Source organism: Vigna unguiculata, chromosome 7 (genome assembly GCF_004118075.2).
Source record: "Vigna unguiculata cultivar IT97K-499-35 chromosome 7, ASM411807v1, whole genome shotgun sequence".
Taxonomy (NCBI): domain Eukaryota; kingdom Viridiplantae; phylum Streptophyta; class Magnoliopsida; order Fabales; family Fabaceae; genus Vigna; species Vigna unguiculata.
The window spans coordinates 34,000,682-34,009,229 of NC_040285.1; positions in this window are offsets into that span (position 1 = coordinate 34,000,682).

The following is an 8,548-nucleotide window of genomic DNA, read 5'->3' on the forward strand; positions in this document are numbered from 1 at the left end:
TAAGTTGATTAGGAGGTTTAACGATTGATTATAATCTGTAATGATAAGGTAATTATGGTGAGAAGGTAGGAGAGAAAGAAAAGGAAGAATGGATTGGTGAAGAGGAAAGCACTACATGCTGGGATATAAAGGAAGTGAAGGGAATTGGATAATTTATATATAATGGAACAGAGTGTACATCCTAGTCGAAGACCACCACATTCTGCATTATTCTTTCCGATTATTCACACAAACCACCTCATCAACTCTTCATTTCTTCTCCAACCACAGTCCAAAGTCGCGTATAAGACCTAGATTCTTAGTAAGATAATTGTTCAGAGAAAAATTGTTGCAGGTGATCTCAATTATTTTATGACAAATGTCAATTAGGTCGGATCATAATCGAACTGTGATGTTAGGACGGTTACACTCTTAAATAAAGAAAATTATATACCAACTAATGATTATAATTTATAAAAAAAATTATATACCAACTAATGATTATAACTTTTAACCTAGTGATAAGTGATTTATGTAACTCGAAACCAACCATGTACTTCATTGCACTATTCCATCACCAACTTGGTTCACAGATGAGGGCAAAAAAAACCAACAAGCTCCACCACTCTTTGTCTCGTCAAACCCAATACGCTAAAGTTGGTCTCAACAGATAAAGCTGCCTCTGGTTACTACTTCAACAGTGACATCCATTATCAAATGCCGTGCTTCTCTTCAATTCCTCTCCCACATCTCCTTACTTATCATCCTTCCTTTTCAACAATCATCTAATCATTCTTCTTCATGCTCTATTATTCATAAATTATATCTCTATTAACTAACATAACAAACACTTGGTCAAAATATTCTATTTGTTTAACTTAATACATAAAGCTATACCAACATAAAATGTTTGTTCACCATTATCAAATTAAACACTAAAGTCTCACCGCCAACTTTTTCTTTAATAAAACAACTCGCATCAGTTTTTGGCTTACAATAATGGAGTGAAATGATAGCTTATATAAATAATACTCCAATTTTCTCATCACACGTCTGGTTATAGTTTGTCAGTTTTTGTTACCCACCTTTAGAATACTGCTATGTCTTGTTTAGGTCAAAGAAACGACGTTAACAGGACTCATAATTCCAACTATTTTAAAGGTTAAATTAAAGTTAGATAAAATAAAAAAAGCTAAAATAAAGACGGAGAGTGTGTGGATCAAGCAAAAAACGAAGAGAGTGTGATGGTGAAAGATGATGATTAGTTAAATTTCAAAATTCCATGAATAATTTGTTAAATTCCAATTGGTTATCCCTTTGAACATTTATTTCAAAAAAGGTTCTTGCACCCTTCAAAATGATCATCGTGCATCTAAAGCTTGAGATTCCTTTCCTCTATTAGTAGCCGAAAAGAAATCTAAAAATATGAAATTAGATTGCATCAAACATTACGTGTTATATCACAATGAAAGTGATTTAAGTTTTCTGAGATCACAGCCATATATCGTTTCCTTAAATATCCCATACGGCCAAACCACGTCTTGTGATTTTTTAGTGTTCGAAGAATTCATTAACGTCCTCAAGAATGGAACCGTAATTGTCCAACTCTTTTAAAAGAATCAAAAGCTAGATAAGAAAGCTCAAAACCAAAATCATAAAAGAAAAAGAAAATATGATAGCGAGAGATGAAACTCCCCTAGCTCTTTGAAAGAAAACAAAGTTTTCTTTAATTCCATATATGGCACAGTGCTGTTTTTAAAAACGATTTCCGTGATTAATTATAAGAACAGACTAAATCAATTAATTAAATATGATATTCATGATTAATCTGTAATATGCCATTTAATTATAGGCTTTTGTTCGCTTCCCCTTTCTGAAGAAAAATGGCTACGGTAGAATTGATTACTCGCTTTTGCTAAAGAAAAGAAAAAAAAAAGTACATTAACAAGAGTTGACCATGTAGAATAGCACAACTGCAATATTGCAAAACATTTTGTTGATGCAGGTTGCAGAACCCTACCAAAACCGACAAATATATGTTGGTAACACCTTAGACATGTTATCATTTATATCTTGTCTGGTGGATTGAATCCTAGTCTAATGTGCATTCCACGTTGAACCAAATTAGCTTATCCATCTTCAAAGTTTGGCCAGAGAGGACGAAGACTACTAGTGGATTCAATCCAAAAGTCACTTTGTTGTGAGAGGGCCTCGTATAGAAAAATATTTATATTAAATCTTGGTTGTTAATTATGATTTTGTAGGTCTCTTAAGTGAATAATATAAATTAAGATCCGGTAACTATAAATAGATATGTTTTTTTCACTTTCATACACTCGTTTTATATCGAATCACTATTTGACTTGAGTGTCGGATTATTTGCAGGTATCCCACCTTCAGAGTTCATGCAACGAGTAGACCTAGGAAAAGTCCGGAAAAAAGTGGAGAGAATCGATATAGGATTCTTTAGATCGTTTGGTTCCCTACTAACACAGGGCTAATCAGGTACAAATTTTTTTTAGAGTTCAACTAAGTCAAAATGAGTCTTTCTTAAACATGTTTTATGATATTATTTCACTCCTCCTGTACCATTTTAAGGTTTCATTTGACTTTTATACAAATTGTAATCTGATTCGTTTATTTGTTTAAGTTATTTCATCTATAAGGCTTTAAATGAAATAATAGGTATTTCTTTTAACAAATTAATAAATTTAGAAGAATGGAATTTTGACAATCAAACTCTTTTTACATTCATTTAACGTTATCTTTTATTATTTTTCACTTTCTTTTTTTCTACAAATACAAAAATGTATTTTTTTTATGACTATTTTATTCCTGCATGAAAACGGTTGTCAAAATAGTAATAAACAAAACAAAAATTAAACATATGAAGAGAAAGTGAAAAATAATAAAAAATAAGTTAAATGGATATAAAAAAACAATTGAGTGTCGAAGAAACACCGTATCCTAAACTAATGAACTGAAAATACCGTAGTCTACAATAGTTTATACCAATCATCCTCCAACATAATTTAAGAATGAGTTCGTATTAATCACGTTATCGTTCCAAATATTACCTAATATTTATATTATTTTAAGAAAATAAAATATTTAATAACTATGTATCAATAATATATACAACTCACTTTTTCGTAATTGTTTTTCGAATATAATTTTTTTATACTAATATCATTTATATTAAATTTATATTTTAAAATATATCTTATTGTAGTTCAATATTTATTTAATTCTATAATTTCGGTATGTACTATTAAAATTAATATATGATGTCAGTATATTGGTTGTTCCGATTTCTTCTAAGTGCACTCAAATACTGAAATTCAGATTTTCACACAAATATTTTTGTCAAAACTTTGGCTCAAATAAGAGTATCCGTCGATCTGGGTAAAATAAACTTAATTGCACTAAACTATGGATTATCTATATTATATTGTACTAAAAAAACTAAACTATTTCTAACAAAAACTGCATTGTACTATTTGAAAGTTCAGTTAAAAAAAATTAAACCATTGTATTTGCAGTACAGTTAACTGTTTGAACCTCTTGTACTGTATTAAATTTAAGTTTGGAGTTGTCCAATTTTTGTATACTGTGTAAGTTATTATAATAGTATAAAATGTTATATTATAAGCGTCCCATCACAATGAACAAAAGTAAGTAGAGTAATATTAATTTACGACAACTTACGCTACATATTTTTTCTATTCAAATAATTCAAGGTTTCGGTTTTTTAACTCAAATATAAAATTTACGGCAACTTTTGTTTAATACTTGAGATATTTTTACTGAGAATTAGAAATTATTTTGTTATAAAATATTAAAATCAATTTTAGAGGACAATTTCTTAATAGATATTTTTCACATATACAAATATCAAAATACCTATTAAGGAATATAAAAATTTACCAGTATTTAATTTTTGAAATATTTTTTTATGCAAAAATATTTATAATAACAATAAATATTTTTAATTTATGTTTAATAATTTTATTTGTGATAAATTTGCTTATTACCTGGTAAATAGTATCTTTCATAAATGTTAAAATTCAATTTTAAAATAAATGTAAAAGATAAAGTGGATAATATAAACTTTTAAGAAAATAAAATGCAGAAATAAATAAATAGAAGAGAGGTTTAAAATAATCAAGAAATAAAAGAGAGGTTTAAAATAGATAAAGTGAATATTATAGTGCAGTTCAATGCAGTGCAGTTCAGTTTATTAGATAGAAAAACAGTTCAGTTCAGTTCGTCTGAACTGTTTTTTAGTTCAGTGCAGTTCATGCGAATTATTTTTGTAGTTCAGTGCAATTTTTGGTAGTGCAGTGCAGTTTGGTATATTTTGTCCAACTCTACCGTTAACTAGACCCAACTTATCTCACTTACACATGTACACACTGCTAGAAATTATTAAAATCTCAAAATGCACTTAAATTTGTCTAAACAAATATAGTGATTAGTTGTTCAAAATATTTATATAATATTATGTAAAAATTAATAGTTTAAATTATAAATTAAAATATATAAGTTTTACCTTAACTAAAAGTCATATTTACCGGTTGATAAATGAACTAAGCCCAACGGTCTAATTTATTTCTTTTAACCTCTAATTTCTGTAAAATGAGATCAATATTAATATCAGTCATCAATGTTAGTTAACTATTATGGATTCATATTGAATTTTTATTCCCTAAACTTTTAAACTTTTTTTATTTTTTTTAGTTCCGAAAAACACTTTGCAATAAAAGAGAAGAGAAAAAAAGAGTGAGAAAAGTGAAGAAATAGTGAGCAATATATGTTTAGTTAAATTCAAAGAACAGGAGAAACTAAAAGAAGACGCGAGTGGCGCTTAAAAACTGATGAAGTTATCTTAATACAGAGTGAACTTTGTTTAAAAAATATCATTTATTTAAAATCAAACAACTTTTTTCCTGTATTTTTATTCTATTTCTGTTTATTTCTTTTAATCTAAATATTATCTATTATTTAAATTTTATACTGTACGTACCTATCCATTTTTTTCTTACTCTATTTCTTCCTTCTTTAGAAAACAACAACCTAAAAGTTATTTTAGGTGCGTGTTGGTATTGTACTGTTTGATTTTGATTTGACTTCATATATTTGTGATGGGTTTCCTTAACGCAAAACCTCATGTCACAATAATTTGTCAAATTAAAATGATGACTACCGTCTCTAAATTGACATAGAGATAAGTAATTGTATTAAAAACATGTCATATCATCACTTTATGAACGAGTTAAAATTAAACATACACTTGATTAGCCCTTTTGGCACTATTCCTACTTTATACTACAAACGACATCGTTTGTTGTTCCTGTCATTTATTTGGGCCATATCACGTAAATTTAAAAGCTTCTCAGCTTAATGAGCCCGAGAGGCAGGTTAGTTTAGTTTCGGTGGGCTGGCAAGTCAAAAAGGTCCAACAAATATGTTTTGGAGAGTTTTTTCTTCCTGCGCCTCCTTTTTTCTCACTGCAGATCATGTTTTCAATAAATATCTTCCCAATCTTAAAATTCAGTGGATCTAAAAATATATTTAAAACACTTAACTTGAAAGATATTCTTAAATATATCTCGAAATACATATTTTAGAAGTTATTTTTAAATTCGAAAATATCATTCAAAATATGCGTACCGAAATACATTAAAAAAAAAAACTTTTCGGATTTCACCATTGCAATACACACCATTTTCTTTTCCTTTTTTTTTAATTTTCTTGAATACTTTACATACTTTTTATTTTCATATAAACGTTTATTTTTATTTTGAAGTGTTATTCTGGATAATTTAATTAATAAATTAAAATTTTAAACGTTCTCTATGACAACGTTACAACTAATAAAAAGACTGAAGTTTTGTTTCTTAATAAAAGAATAAGGATTATAATACTCTGATAACTATTTGAAAGTTAAACTACCTTCGTCTTAGTAGGAATATTACTTTCTTTTATCATGTTCTTCAAAAGATTCAAAACTTTTAATTTTGTATTAGTGATATAACACATTAACTTATTTCAACACATCTTAGAATCCTAATTAGATATACTAGCGTACACATAGGCACTATCACAATTGTATATACGTATTTTTTAAATATGAATGATAGTATTTTAATAGACAATAATAGTGTAATGTTATTAAGTTAATATATAAAATAAATTTATATTTATTAAAAATGAAGTGAAATGTTAAAAATAAAATGAAATGAATAGAAAAATTAATTGTTGATGAATAAGAAAAAAGAAAAAATGATAAACAGTTTTATAGAAAATAGATAAAAATAATTATTAATTTTAAAAAATGTAATAAATAATCATATTGTAAATGATAGAATTGATATTATGAGATGTGAACACAATGAGAAAATCTTCTTTATATATTGTTATAGATTATTATAATTTTAAAAAACGTGAAAAGGTATTTCTTTTATTATGGACTAGCGTGCACACATGCGCTATTGCGCCTGTGCATACACATTTTTTAATTATGAATGATAGTATTTTAGTAGGCGATAATAGTATAATATTATTAAGTTAATATATAAAATAAATTTATATTTATTAAAAATGAAATGAAATGTTAAAAATAAAATGAAATGAATAGAAAAATTAATTGTTGATGAATAAGAAAAAAAATGATAAACAATTTTATAGAAAATGGGTAAAAATAATTGTTAATTTAAAAAATAATAATAAATAATTATATTGTAAAGAGTAGAATTGATATTATGAAATGTAGACACAAAAGAGGAAATCTCTTTATATATTGTTATAGATATTCAAACACTGTATACTTAATCAAAATAAAAAATATAAAAAATATTTACATTTAAATTATATTTACTTTTACTTAATGTTTTTCATGTCATTTGTATTTTCTTTTCATTTTCTATCCAATTAAATAAGAGAAAAAAAAATTTCTTGTAACATGTTTACCAAATAATTTAAAATTTCTTATTTTTCTTTCACATCTTTTTCATTTAGTATTTTTTTTTCGTCCAATAATAAAGATAATAAATATATTTGAGATGTAAATTTATATAAAATATTTAGTAGATTAAAAATTAATATAAAATTTTAACGTATAAAAAGAGTATATTTCAAAATGACAGTATATAACATAAATATATTTTATTTGATTAAACTGACATCCATGCAAATATCCTCAATGGAACGAAGAAAGTTCGTACAAAGTTTCTCTCGATTTTTGTGCAAATTCATTTTTGGTTTTGACACTTTCCTTATATATCGTTGCCTTTCCGTCGTGCATAACAAGTAGGAAAATAATATTTTAATTTATTTTTTTTATCCATTTTTAATTTATTATTTTACTTATTATTAGATAATTTATTTTGATTTTTTTTAATGATGTAATGATTTAATAATTTTTAGTGATATGATGATTTAATGATAATGAAAAGAGTGAGTTAAAAATGGATAAAAAAATTAAATTAAAATATCATTGTCCAAATAAAAAAGTAAAGCCTAAAAGAAATACAATAGAATTAGTTCATTACTTTATTTAAAAAAAAAGTAAATTCTAAAGTTTTATAATTTGATTATTTTTAATTAAGTTATTATTACATTTGTTTGTTAGCTATTAAGTATTCACAATTTGTACGTTTTTTTTAATTGAGTTTCTTTTATTTAATGTTTTCATTAATTTGATTTAATTTCATGTGATTGTTATTTTAATTTATCTTCTTGTTTATTTATTTTTATATATGAGCTATATATATTTTTAGTCTCTTAATTTTTAGCAAAAATTAAAATTAGTCTTTTTTTAAATTTTGGATGAATTTAATCATTCAATTTTAGAAACGTAAGAATTTAGTAATTTAAATTATAATTTATTAAATTTATGAAATATGTTTTATGATAACATTTCATGATAGAAATGTATGAGTTTCATGTTACCTTAAAACATATTTGAAATATAAAATAAACTTAATAAATATATAGTTAAAAGTAATGAATTCATGTATTTCTAAAATTAAAAGATTAAATTAATTTTAAAAAGAAATTATATTTTCATGGTTAAGAGAACAAAAATATATATAATCATTTTATATATTAAAAAGTATATATTTAGATAATTAATATAAAATGATATTATTAGAATGATAGACAACTTTTATTATTGTTTGTATTACATGCAATTGTCACCTACATGAGATGACTTATTATTTATAAATATATACAATATGAATATCAATATCTGAATTTTTTTAATTAATATAACATATTTTTTGTCATTTTACTATATCTTATTATAATTTTATATTAAAAAAATATTATTACATTTGTAATTAATACACAAAAACAAGTAAACAGAATGAGGAAATAATTTAACAATTACATCACAAAAAATAAACAATACATACCCAATTAAAAAATATAAAAAATGCAAGTGCTCAATTACTACAAACATTTAGTAAAGATTGAATAAAAAATATCAATTTACTCTTAAAACTTAGTGAAACCTTCAAAATATCGTTACTTAAATTTATATTTTAGTATAATTTATTAAAAT